This window comes from Capsicum annuum, chromosome 9 (assembly GCF_002878395.1).
Source record: "Capsicum annuum cultivar UCD-10X-F1 chromosome 9, UCD10Xv1.1, whole genome shotgun sequence".
NCBI classification, from domain to species: Eukaryota; Viridiplantae; Streptophyta; class Magnoliopsida; order Solanales; family Solanaceae; genus Capsicum; species Capsicum annuum.
Window position 1 is genome coordinate 71600510 of NC_061119.1, and position 12246 is coordinate 71612755.

General features: G+C 36.9%; 1 long non-coding RNA gene across 1 annotated transcript; it reads right to left on the bottom strand.

Annotated features, from left to right (window-relative positions):
• Positions 1-6230, bottom strand: LOC107842560. Its single transcript, XR_001665877.2, has 3 exons — positions 5840-6230; positions 373-474; positions 1-110 (listed from the first exon to the last, which is right to left on the bottom strand). It is a non-coding gene; the product is annotated as an uncharacterized LOC107842560 (long non-coding RNA).
• Positions 6231-12246: the final 6016 nt, after the last annotated feature.

Consider the following 12246-nt stretch of genomic DNA (forward strand, 5'->3'; position numbering starts at 1 on the left):
TTCACAGCAAGGACTCCTTTTGTGGGTGGTTTGTCACTGTTGAACTAGAGCAGTTAGCGCCACAGAGAAATTTGCAAAGGTACAAGCCTCATCAGCACTGCCAATTTGTTCTGATAGTAAACATAGAAAAAAATATTAAACCAGTGAAACTAAACTATACATCAATCAGCATTTAGTAGAAATCCAAGATGCGGAAATGAGAAAAAAACACAAAGCTGCTCAACTAATCAGACTTGATCAACAAACAAATTAGACATTACGAGAAAATTATTTTGAAATCCAGAAATCTGAATAGGTAATAACTTAAAGTATCTTTCACAGATAATTTCTCCTACAAGCTATGATAAATTGTAGTTACCAGACACAGCATACCTTACTCCCAACTCCGTACGTAATTTTTTCATGAAATGGAATTCGCAACTGGGCTATGTCCCCTGGCATTTGCATGTCCTTTCTTTCAGCCTCCATGTGTACCTAAGATATTGAATTATGTAACAAAAAACATGAGGGAGAATCTGAGAACAAACGCAGAATTGTAGATCAGTAAGCTAAACATGTAGGTGTCTGAATCCGACATCCTCTAATGTGATGAGAAAAAAAATAGATTACTAATTGCTTGGTTGGAAAGAGAATTATCTGATGTAAAAAAACAAGCTCGAGCTGAAAAAATAGTTAACCATTCATACTGGATCTCTTATTGTTGCCAATAAGCCATCATCCTATTGCTCACCTTCTAAACTAAGTTCTGCAAAAGAATCCAATGAGACAACAATGTCCTATTGTCCAAACTATAACGAGTACAGTTGAAGGATAACTGAGGAACAACCAGGAAACAAGAAGTAAATGAATGAGCAAGTCAAAATTCTTTCTTTTTCGTTTTTTCTTTTCATTGATGAACAAGCTAACAAGGTAAATATTAAACTTCATATAACAATATTTCTAAAGCTTTTTTTTTCAAGTAGCAATTTTTTAAGAAACTTGCAGCCAAATACTATAGTTATAAGGCAAGCAAAGTAGCTTAGATCAGATACAAACAACTTACAAAAAGATAGCAAAAAATACCTAGCAAAAATCAAGTAGTAGAATAAGTATTATGTTCCATACCAAAAATGTCATTCCAGTGCTATTTGTGTGCTCGTAACTTAAATACAACACAAACAAGAGCAAGAGAAAGAGCGCATCAGAATTAGATGCAGTCTATAATTCTGCCAAAGTTAACTTGAGCTGGAGAAGCACGTGCGGCTTCAAATTTCCTTTCCAGACGCTCAAAAATTGACTTGTCAGAATCCCTCTAAGAAACATAAATTTCATCGTTATTTCGCGACTCAGCACCAATATGAGTGACAATGCCAGAAAATATAACTGTGGAAATAGGAACCACTCGTTTTGCATCTGTCTCGGTTACCTAAGTGCTTGCAAAGATACTATTATGCCCGGGAGAATGAACGTGTACACTTTATCTGAGCCAAAAGTTTGAGCTCTTGACAAAATTCTTTTTGATGAATATCTCTTCATTTTTTTATAAGGTACTAAGTTTATAACAAAACTTGGGCATCAAAAGCCCACATATACAAAGTTATACCAAACAGTAGACAATAACATACCCAGTATATCCCTACATAGTATGGTCTGGGGAGGGTAGAATATACGCACTCCATACTACTACCTCACCTACCTCAAAGGTGAGGTAGACAGGCTGTTTCCGAATGTGGTTCTTTTTAATAACACCCAATTATCTATACATAGAGGAACTTTATGCATGCACCCAAAAAAAGGGATATAAGACTACATTTCAATTGTAATAGTTCATTTTTATAATTTATACCCTCTAAAAGCTCTCCTATTTCTTTCTCTCCAAAGAAACTACTTTTCAATTGTAATATAATAAGCCAAGTACATTTAAAAATTGAGTCTTTATAAATTTAAATTAACCATTTGATTACCCTTTTGGTGAAAAATGTAACACTCACCGAAAATATGGTTCGTGAACTCCTTTATAACCCTCCAAAGCCTGTGGATTCAAGGGAATAAGTTGTGTCAGCAAGTTAAAATCATGGATGGAAGTTTAGGCAAATCCATTCCACATCCTCACTCTCCCACGACTTTCATTCAATGTTCTTTAAGAGATGCCGAAAAATTTTTGGACAGTCATATGACCCTAGTTTCATGTATATCCATTATGTGATTAAGAAGGAAACCACAATTACGATTGTTTTTTTCCCATCCTTGATGGGGGCCATATCGTCCAGGATCCATTTCTTGCAACTGAAAGAGGTTGGGAAATATATAATGCTTTATTTGTAGAAGAACTGAACTGAGCAGCAGCGAATAGCTTGGTATAAAGAACAACCCCATAATTTCTCTGTTTGTTCATCATATAAAGTTATAAACATAGAGAATTTACTCTTGGCAATAAAACACATATCTAAACTGTTATCCATTCACACTATTATAGTTATTCAGTGACTTAATTCAACTTCCACCCAGTATCATGTAAAGGTCAAGCACATCCAGGAGTATATCATCTCTAGTATAAAAGAGAATAAGCAAAGAATGGCCAAAAAAAATAGCACAATAAACTAGTAAAAGAACAATCAAACTAGTCAGGCAATCCTCCAAATATTCCCAGTTTAAAGCTCAGATATTTAAATTAGTGACCCAACAAATTATGCTAATTTAAACAAATGAACGTCAAGTTGAGTATATTGTCCAATTCCCTTACCTCGGGAACAGACTGTTGTATCACTAACTCTACAGAAACAACCATAGAGTGCACAAAATCATCACGTCTAGTACCAATGGATGTAAAGCCTATAAAGTGAAAACAACTTGTCCACTAAACTGCATAAATGTAGGATGCCTTTTAACACCATAGAGCTTACAACATCACATGTTTGATACTTCTGTAGACAAAAATGATGGACACAAGCAGACATTACATACTGTACAAGATATTGTCTACATGCCTATATAAAAATACACATAAAAATACGAGAAGAGCATTGCACAAACCAGGTCCTTCAAGTTTCAGTCTTCTCTGAAGTTCATTACAAAGAATCATTGTCTACCAATTAATTTAGTAGAAAATGCCTAACACAAACAGTGAACATATACAACAACAACAAACCCAGTATATGCCCACAAAGTGGGGTTTGGGGAGGGTAAGATGTACGCAGTCTATACCACTACCCCCGAAGAAGTAGAAAGGTTGTTTCCGATAGACCCCCGGCTCAAGACAGTGGACCATAGACCAAAAAAAAAAAGAAAATGAAGTAAATTAACCGACTGAGGGCACATGATAAAACAACAGAGCAATAACATCCACAAAAATGTACATTAACAAACCAAGGGCTTCCCTCCCACAAACCTAGACCTAACACCCAAGCTCCGCCAACCTCTCCTATCTGCCGACTACGGCTCGACCACCTTACTTAGCCCTCTACCTTAATGCTCTTTCTCCAAACTTTCCTATCGTGGGTCATGTCCTCAGTAAGCTGCTTACTGCTCTATGTCACTTCTAATCACGCCTCTCCAGTATTTCCTCGGTCTACCCCTACCCCTTTTGAAACTCTCTAAGGCCAACCTCTCGCACCTACGAACTGGGGCATCCGTGCCCCTCCTCATTACATGACCAAACCATCTCAACCTCACTTCCCACATCTTATCCTCCACCGAAGCCACACCACCTTTTCCCGAATAGTGTCATTCCTTACCCTGTCAGCCCTCATATGACCACACATCCAACGTAATATTCTCATTTCCGCCACCTTCAACTTTTGGACGTGAGAAATCTTAACAAGCCAACACTTCGCTCCATACAACATGGCCGGCCAGATCGCAATTTTATAGAATTTACCTTTTAGTTTGAGAGGCACCTTCTTATCGCATAAAAGTCCCGAGGCGAGACTCCATTTCATCCAACCTGCCCCAATACGGTGAGAAACATCCTCATCAATCTCTCCATTCCCCTGGATCATAGACCCAAGATACTTAAAACTATCCCTCTTACAAACCACGCGACTCCAATTGCACTATCGCTTCGTCCTCTCTCCTCGAGTCACTAAACTTGCACTCCAAGTACTCTGTCTTGGTCCTACTCAACCTGAATCCTTTAGATTCGAGGGTCTGTCTCCAAACCTCCAACTTCTCATTAACACCTCGGCGCGACTCATCAATCAAAACTACATCATCCGCAAAAAGCAAACACCAAGGGACCTTCCTTTGTATATTCCTCGTCAACACATTTATCACCAATGCGAATAAGAACGGGCTAAGAGTCGATCCCTGATGCAGCCCTGTCAAGACCAGGAAATGCTCAGAATCTCCTCCCGCGGTCCTTACCCAGGTCTTCACCCCCTCGTACAAGTCCTTAATCGAAAGGATGTACGCCACTAGTATCTTCCTCGCCTCCAAGCATCTCCACAGAACCTACACCTTTTCCAGGTCAATAAACACCATATGGAGATCCATCTTCCTCTCTCTATACTGCTCAACCAGCCTCCGCACAAGGTGAATTGCCTCAGTCGTCGAGCGACCAGTCATAAAACCAAATTGATTCTCTGAAATATGAACTAACTTCCTCAACCTCCGCTCCACTACCCTCTCCCAAATCTTTATCGTGTGACTCAACAACTTAATACCACGATAATTGTTGCAACTCTGAATGTCACCTTTGTTTTTATAGACAGGAATCATCGTGCTCCATCTCCACGCCTCGGGCATCTTAGCAGATTTGAAGATATTGTTAAACAAATGGGTTAGCCACCTCAACCCTGCACCGCTAGAAAACTTTCAAAAATTCACCGGAATCTCATCAGGCCCCATAGCCCTGCCCCTCCGCATCTTGCGAATAGCCTCACAGACTTCCCCCACCTTAAAACGCCGACAATATCCAAAATCATGAGACTCCTCGGTGTGCTCCAGCTCTCCTAACACAATACCTCGGTCCCCCTCATCGTTCAAGAGCTTATGGAAATACGACTGCCATCTTTTTTGAATTAAAGCGTCCTCTACCAAAACTCTACCATCCTCCCCCTTAATGCACTTCACTTGGTCCAAATCTTGTCCCTTACGCTCCCTTGACTTGGCAAGCCTAAACAACCTCTTTTCCCTACCTCTCTCCTCTAATCCCAAATACAGTCTCTCAAAAGCTGCTGACTTGGCAGCCGTAACTGCTAACTTAGCCTCTTTCTTAGCTACCTTGTACAAACAGTGAACATATGATGCAAAAAAACAAAAGTCTTAGCACATTAGGAACCAAAAACACATATAATGAAATAGGCAACAACAACCATAAAATGAGTGAGAGGCTATCTATCTATCTATCATCCATAATATCATTCATTTTCTTCCCTCCATTTTTTCATTCATAATAAACATCCACACCAAAAAACACAAATTCTTCTTCATTACTACACACAGAGTACTATTGTTGCTGCATTTCTAAAACTTTTTTAATGAAAATATGTGATGTTTAACACTAGCAGCCTCCTAAAATTCAAAAAAGAAGTGACCTATTAATACTAAGGTCTAATACTAATCTATTTTTATATAACTAAGTTAATCGGGCCTTAATTTTCATATTCCCTGCTCTTGTTAAGTCTCCCTTTTATCCCTAATAATAAAATCTACCTAAAACAACAACGCCAAAGCTGTCGTAAATCTACAGAGGTCCGTTCATCTACCTCCTCTCTCCCAGATAAACCAAATTTAAAAGGGTTTCTCTTTGCCCAATTCATAAAAAAATTTATTTGCCCAAATCAAACCACAGATTCACAAGAAAATTCATGCATTACAGAAACAAGAAAAAAAAAAAAAAAAAGAGTTAATCGGAGCTGACCTTAGGAAGTCAACCGGAGAAAACCCAATTCCGCACTAATTTCTGGGAAAATCTTCAGTCCTTAACATTTCTGGGATGCCAATAGCAATTGAGTAGTAAATAGTAGGAATCGAAGCTTTTTTTCTTTTGGAGCAGTAGCAATTGAGCATTAGTAAAGCAATCGAAGCTTTCTTTCAGAGCAGTAGCAATTGATTAGTAGTAAAGCAATCAGAGCTCTCTTCAATCTGTGCTAGTGTGTGCATTTATGGAAACTCTTAAGCAATTGGAGCTTTCTTCAATCTGTGATAGTGTGTGCGTTTATGCCAACTACCGGCCTAGGGTTGACAAGTGCCGGCATCCAATGTGTGCGTGTGTGATGGTGCGTATTATGTTTTATGATTTGTTTTTTTTGTTGGTAATTACAAATTGGATGGAATAGAATATATTGGAGATTATGTTTTATGATTTGTTTTTTTTTTTGGTAATTACAAATTGGATGGAATAGAATATATTGGAGGAATATAATTTTAGTATTGGAGGGAACATCATATTTTGATGTAAATTTTTTGAAAAGTTATAAGATAATACTTGTAAATTGTTGTTTTAAAATAATAAAATTAGCATATTTTAAAAGTGTAATCATATTTGTAAAGATGTTGTCAATTATATAATGATATGGCAACACTTATAAAGTGTAGCCTATAACATTAAACATCATGCTTTACAAGTGTTGTCAAAATTATCGTGGATTAAAGTTACAAATTAAGGTTATATTTTAAAAGTGTGCCCAAAAATATTTGAGGCAACACTTTACAAGTGTTGTCTAGATTTAGTGTGGCCTTAGGCCAAAAATATTGTAGTGTGGTGAATAAAGACGTGAGAGGCTCCAAAAACCCTAAGGATTATCTCCCATGCTTTGGAACCTTGGAAAAGAGGTGAAAGAGGTGTTGATGGGTCCAAACCCATGTATTTTCGATGATAATGCATCGATATGGTTGGAAATTGCATTTGTTTGTCCTTTCTACAGTTGGTTGACATCCAAGTAAGCTAAGGATAAATTTGTAGCATTGACTTAGGTTAGAAAGCATAAATTTAATGTAGGTGAATGGGATCTTGATGTCTAGGCCTTTGGGAACTGAGTTTGGATGGATAAAAATCAATTAAAATGCAGGTAGTCTATATATATTAAGGGTTGTGTCATGACCTAATTTCTCAAGCCATGATGGAGCCTACCATAATGCACCAGTAGGCAAGCCAAACCCGTAGTCCGGCACGGCTAGTAATGGACTACATAATAATATAAGAAAAAGAATGCGGAATAAATGAAATAAAGCTCAATACATAATAAAGTCTCAAAACTTAGTGGTATCAGTACAAGAGCTTCTAGTATAATAAGAATACAAAAGCAGAATAGATGGAATAAATTATATTGATATAACTTATCTCCAAATACAATATAGAGACTAATCTAATACATACAAAAGAGATAAGTAATACTCAGGATCTCACTCTGAGTCTTAGAACCATGGTTGCTTTGCACGGTGCACACATCAACAGCGATGACCCGTACTATGATCTGCATGCTGCAGAAGTGTAGTATGAGTACCAAACGAATGGTACTCGCTAGGCAACTATTAACTGAGCTCCAAAGATAAAACAGATATATACAACATACAAATAGAATAGAGACTACACCCAAAAGTCCATAAATCATATAACAGGTCAATGAGATAATAAGGATAACCTATTCTAGTCATTTCTAAGAGACTAACATAATAAGGCTAAGGAAGTATCAAGGATGAACTATCCTATTCATGTCCAAAATTCATAAATCTCAATGTTATACTTTATATACCATGCTAATATATGAATAAAGGGCGAAAGAAGGGTAGATAACAATATACAAGGCCAAGTGAATATACAGTATGAACAAATGAAGAAGGTATATATGGTAGTACCATAGCTATGTATGTATGTATATTTATATGTATATATATGTATATGAGGTCAACTCAAAGTATAACCTAAATCATCATGTTTATATTCTAAGACCTCATTATAATCCTATCAGGATTTAATACTATCATACTCAGGGTTTCTAATCCATATGGCTAAACATGAAATAATTATGCATAACAATGGAATCGCAAGATAAAAGAGGCCAGAAACATACCTCAAATCCTGATACCGAATCAATGACCAATCTATCATAAACTAGCCATAATAATGATCATAACAATGATAATAACAATATCAATAATAGTGCTAATAGCGGATTATTCCGGACAACCAAATACTTAGACGATCCTATGCATACCCCCACAACCCAAAGCTCGGAATGTTCAATCAGCATACAACAACACAAGGCATAGTCATTACCCATATCTATCAAACCGCCCTATAATGACTGATATACATAGGTTCGTCTAGTGATAGGTAATGCGCATGTAAGAATAAATGCTATAGAATCTACAATACCACAATTATCAGTATAATAACTACAATCATCATAATCAAGCTCCGGCCTTGCTGGGTATATAATTATCACAATATCCTCCACCTTTGTCGAGTATCGATTTCATCATCACAATGTTCTCCAGCTTTTTCGGGTATCATCACATCGTCATAATATCCTCCTGCCTTGTCGGGTATCAGCATCATCATCACAATATCATCTAGCTTTGTCGGGTACCATCATATCATTCTGATATTCTCTTGCTTTTTTGGGTATCAATATAATCATCATAATATCCAAATCAATGTCACATAATAAAGAGCAAGCCCCACAAAGGCTAAAGTAAAGTACAAGCCCCACGAGGGTTAAAGTAAAGTGCAAGCCCCACGAGGGCTAAAGTAAATAGATATGAAAAAGGAAGCAGGTAGAGTATATTTTCATAATTCATTGTTCATCATAAATATCACATCATTAATAAGTGTATTTAATATTGGTGCAGGAACTTAAGTCGTGGCTAAAAGAGTGCAAATCTATAAGTTTTTTTCTCGGAGTGAACTTTCCAACTAAATCTCTATAAAAGTGTGAAAGGGTCGGAATATCTCACGACCGAAGTACATAGTAGTGTCAAATCATGGACTGGAATATATCTCAGTCAAATTTGTAAAACGTCATTATTAACCTCTTTTACACATATAATTTACTCATTAAGTCAGGTAGTTACTATTGTGAAGAAATCCATTTTAAGGTAGAAAGTGGGATTTAGCCCTTATTTTAGTGACAACAATAATAAGATTATAATCTAATTGGAATCGTATCAATCACCGATGCAATAATAATAAATGTACCAAATCTATGCATGCCATCACCAGTATTTAAACATTGGAATCATAAACATCATACCACATCTTCCTTTATTCCATACTGGAGAGATGTGTATAAAAAAATACATAAATTCATAAGCTACAACTGTATCCTTTAAAAGGATAACTACTTTCCGGATATTCATTTCTTATCATAACATGGCCCTTGGTCCCATAATGTGTCTGGAATAATCATAACATCGTAATCACGACCTTAGGCCCACATACGTATTCGGAACTCATATTAATAATCATATTAGTAAGTCATCTCATATTTATAAGTCATAGACTAACAATGAGTCATAACATATCTATAATCCATAATACTTATCTGTGATCATCTCACATCTAGGAGGTGTAATATACCAATAAGCATCTCACATCTAAGAGGCATCTTCTATTTATAGGTCATACATCATGACTATGAGGGATACTATCTCTATAGGCCAAAAATCATGACTAAGAGGATATATCATCTCTAGAGGACAGATATCATACTAAGAGGAAATAATATCTTTGTAGGCCAATTATCATAACTAAGAGAAAATATCATCGCTACAGGTCAATTATCATAACTTGGAGGAAACATCATCTCTATAGGCCAATTATCATAACTTAGAGGAAATAGCATCTCTATAGGCCCAATATCATTTCTATAAGGAAATAATGGCCATAAGCCATTTAATCATTATGCAGGGAAAATACTATCACAATTCGCCAAACCACAAAGTAACCATACTCTAAGGTTTACTAGTCTCAACTATGCCCAACATTCCCAACTAAATTCCAATGCTAACACAAATCTTGGCCTAAGTGGGTCAGACAATCCCACTTCTAATCCTCGATTTCCATGTTTAGACAAACTAGGCTAAGATATCTAGTTCAACTTCTAGATGTTAAGAAAGACATAACTAATCTTAAGATAGGAACTCTACCTAGAAACATGGGCACTCAACAGTGGTGGAGCCACATCCGACGAAGGGTGGTCAGATAAACACCCTTCGTCGAAATTTTTTTTTGAGTATATAGGTTAAATATAGATATTTATGGTTATATACATGTTGTTGCACACCCTTGACAAGCCAGAGAAGCACAGTCCAGTGGTCAAGAGTGTGCATTTCTGCAGTTCTTTGCCCAAGGAAAAATATGAACACCCTGAACCAAAAGTCTGGCTCCACCACTGGAACTCAACCCACTCTACCCAAATTATAATTTTAAGACCACTAGACTAGCCCAACCAAGGTTAATCGTACTAACCCATGATTCCACACTTAAACCACATTCCAAACCTAACAATATATCATAACCATGCTACAAATTAGCTCACTGTAGGGAGAAGGTAATAGGATTCAAAAAGGGGCATAAACATACCACCTTACGGGTCCAAAACCTTTATCTAATCCCTAAAGATCAATAATCAAGGCTAAGTTATTCTAATTATAATCAAGCCTAACATTCACATTCACACGCAATATATATCACACATCATCTTCGAAGAAGGGTGGGTAGAAGTCTACCTCAAAGCTGAACCGCAACACCTCACATCATTCACCAATACCATCTTCACTTCATAATCCCAAAATGCCATCACACTATTAAAATCATAATTTACTCATCAATATGAGTCTAATGATACTCATATTGCACTATTGTACTTCGAGTCCCAAAACATTACCAAAAATCCTAAGTAGGTCCAACTTATGGAAAACGCATTTTTTAGGTCAACCCAATACTCATAAATCATCAAGGAATCATAACCTTCAAGAAATGGATGCAAACCAAGCAAACTTTGGGCTAAAGTCAAGCCCTAATTGGATTTGTGGTTTTAGATTAAAAAAAAAACTAAGAAATTCACCAATAAAGTGATGAAATCTTACCTTAATTTGGATGATAATCGCGATAATAGATGTTAAACAAGCTTCTATGAAACAACAAGACACAATTTTGAGATTGTCAGGACATGAACCAAGGCCTGGCCATGACGGGTATCTCAAGTACCACGTGAACTGGAGATCACCCTCTTCACCTAACCTAGCTAATGCAACAACTTCAAGTGTCAGATGAATTTCGAACATATAACAAGATAACATAAAATAAAACTAATAATGATTCATCATATTTCTATACCATCCACCGATAACTGGACAATCGTTTATTACCGAAATAATCAACCAAATGAAAATACCCAAGTCCACAGTAATCCAACAAAGCCTACACAAAACCAAAATCAATAAAATTTTTGGACATGCCCTCGACAGTAGCCAAAACAAATTCTAAACAAGGTCTAAGACATAGGAAATAAGGACCATGAAATGAAACCTTCTAAAGTATGGAAGCTCACCACTTTAATGTCGACTCTCGAACTAACTCGAACACCTGATTACTATGAAAGAAAATTAGACAAAATTCTAGTGCCTGCATCGCGTGGGGATACATTGTCTGAAAATGGTTAGCAGTTGGAGCTCTATCATGTAACCCAGAAATAGAGGATTAAAATAATGTCATGACAACAGTTCAAAACCAGTACAACATCCAAAGCATGGTATCATATGAAATACATATATATATATAATATCACATGCCGGGGTAGGGAACAAGGCTTAGCATGAACTTTGAAAACCTTAACTTGGGTTGTATAGTATAACCGTCATATAACAAGGCACCCATGGGCTATATGGGCCCAGATCTCCCCTAGCTGGAAGGGCCCAGTGCATGTAGCCGCATGAACCAAAGAATATCCATATTCGTATATGCCTTATGGGGACTCGAACCTCCCTTCATAGTCGAGGTGACTTAAGCACCAATGTATACAATATGAGGGACCAGAACCTCCCATTTATATATTTAGTTCGGGGGACTCAAACCTCCTGATCATATAGACACCAGCACCGACTAGTGCATTTTCTAGTGTTAGTCCTTCAGACTCCACTTTCATGGCCCAGCTACACATCCATCTTTAAAGCCCAATTAAAACATTCATTACACATACACAACCATTAATCCAATTACTTACCAAAAGAATCCTGTTGGTATCGTCATATCAACCTTACTTTCAAGCGTACAACATGCTATAACTATTATTAATAACCTTGGGACTCAAACCCATTGTCTAA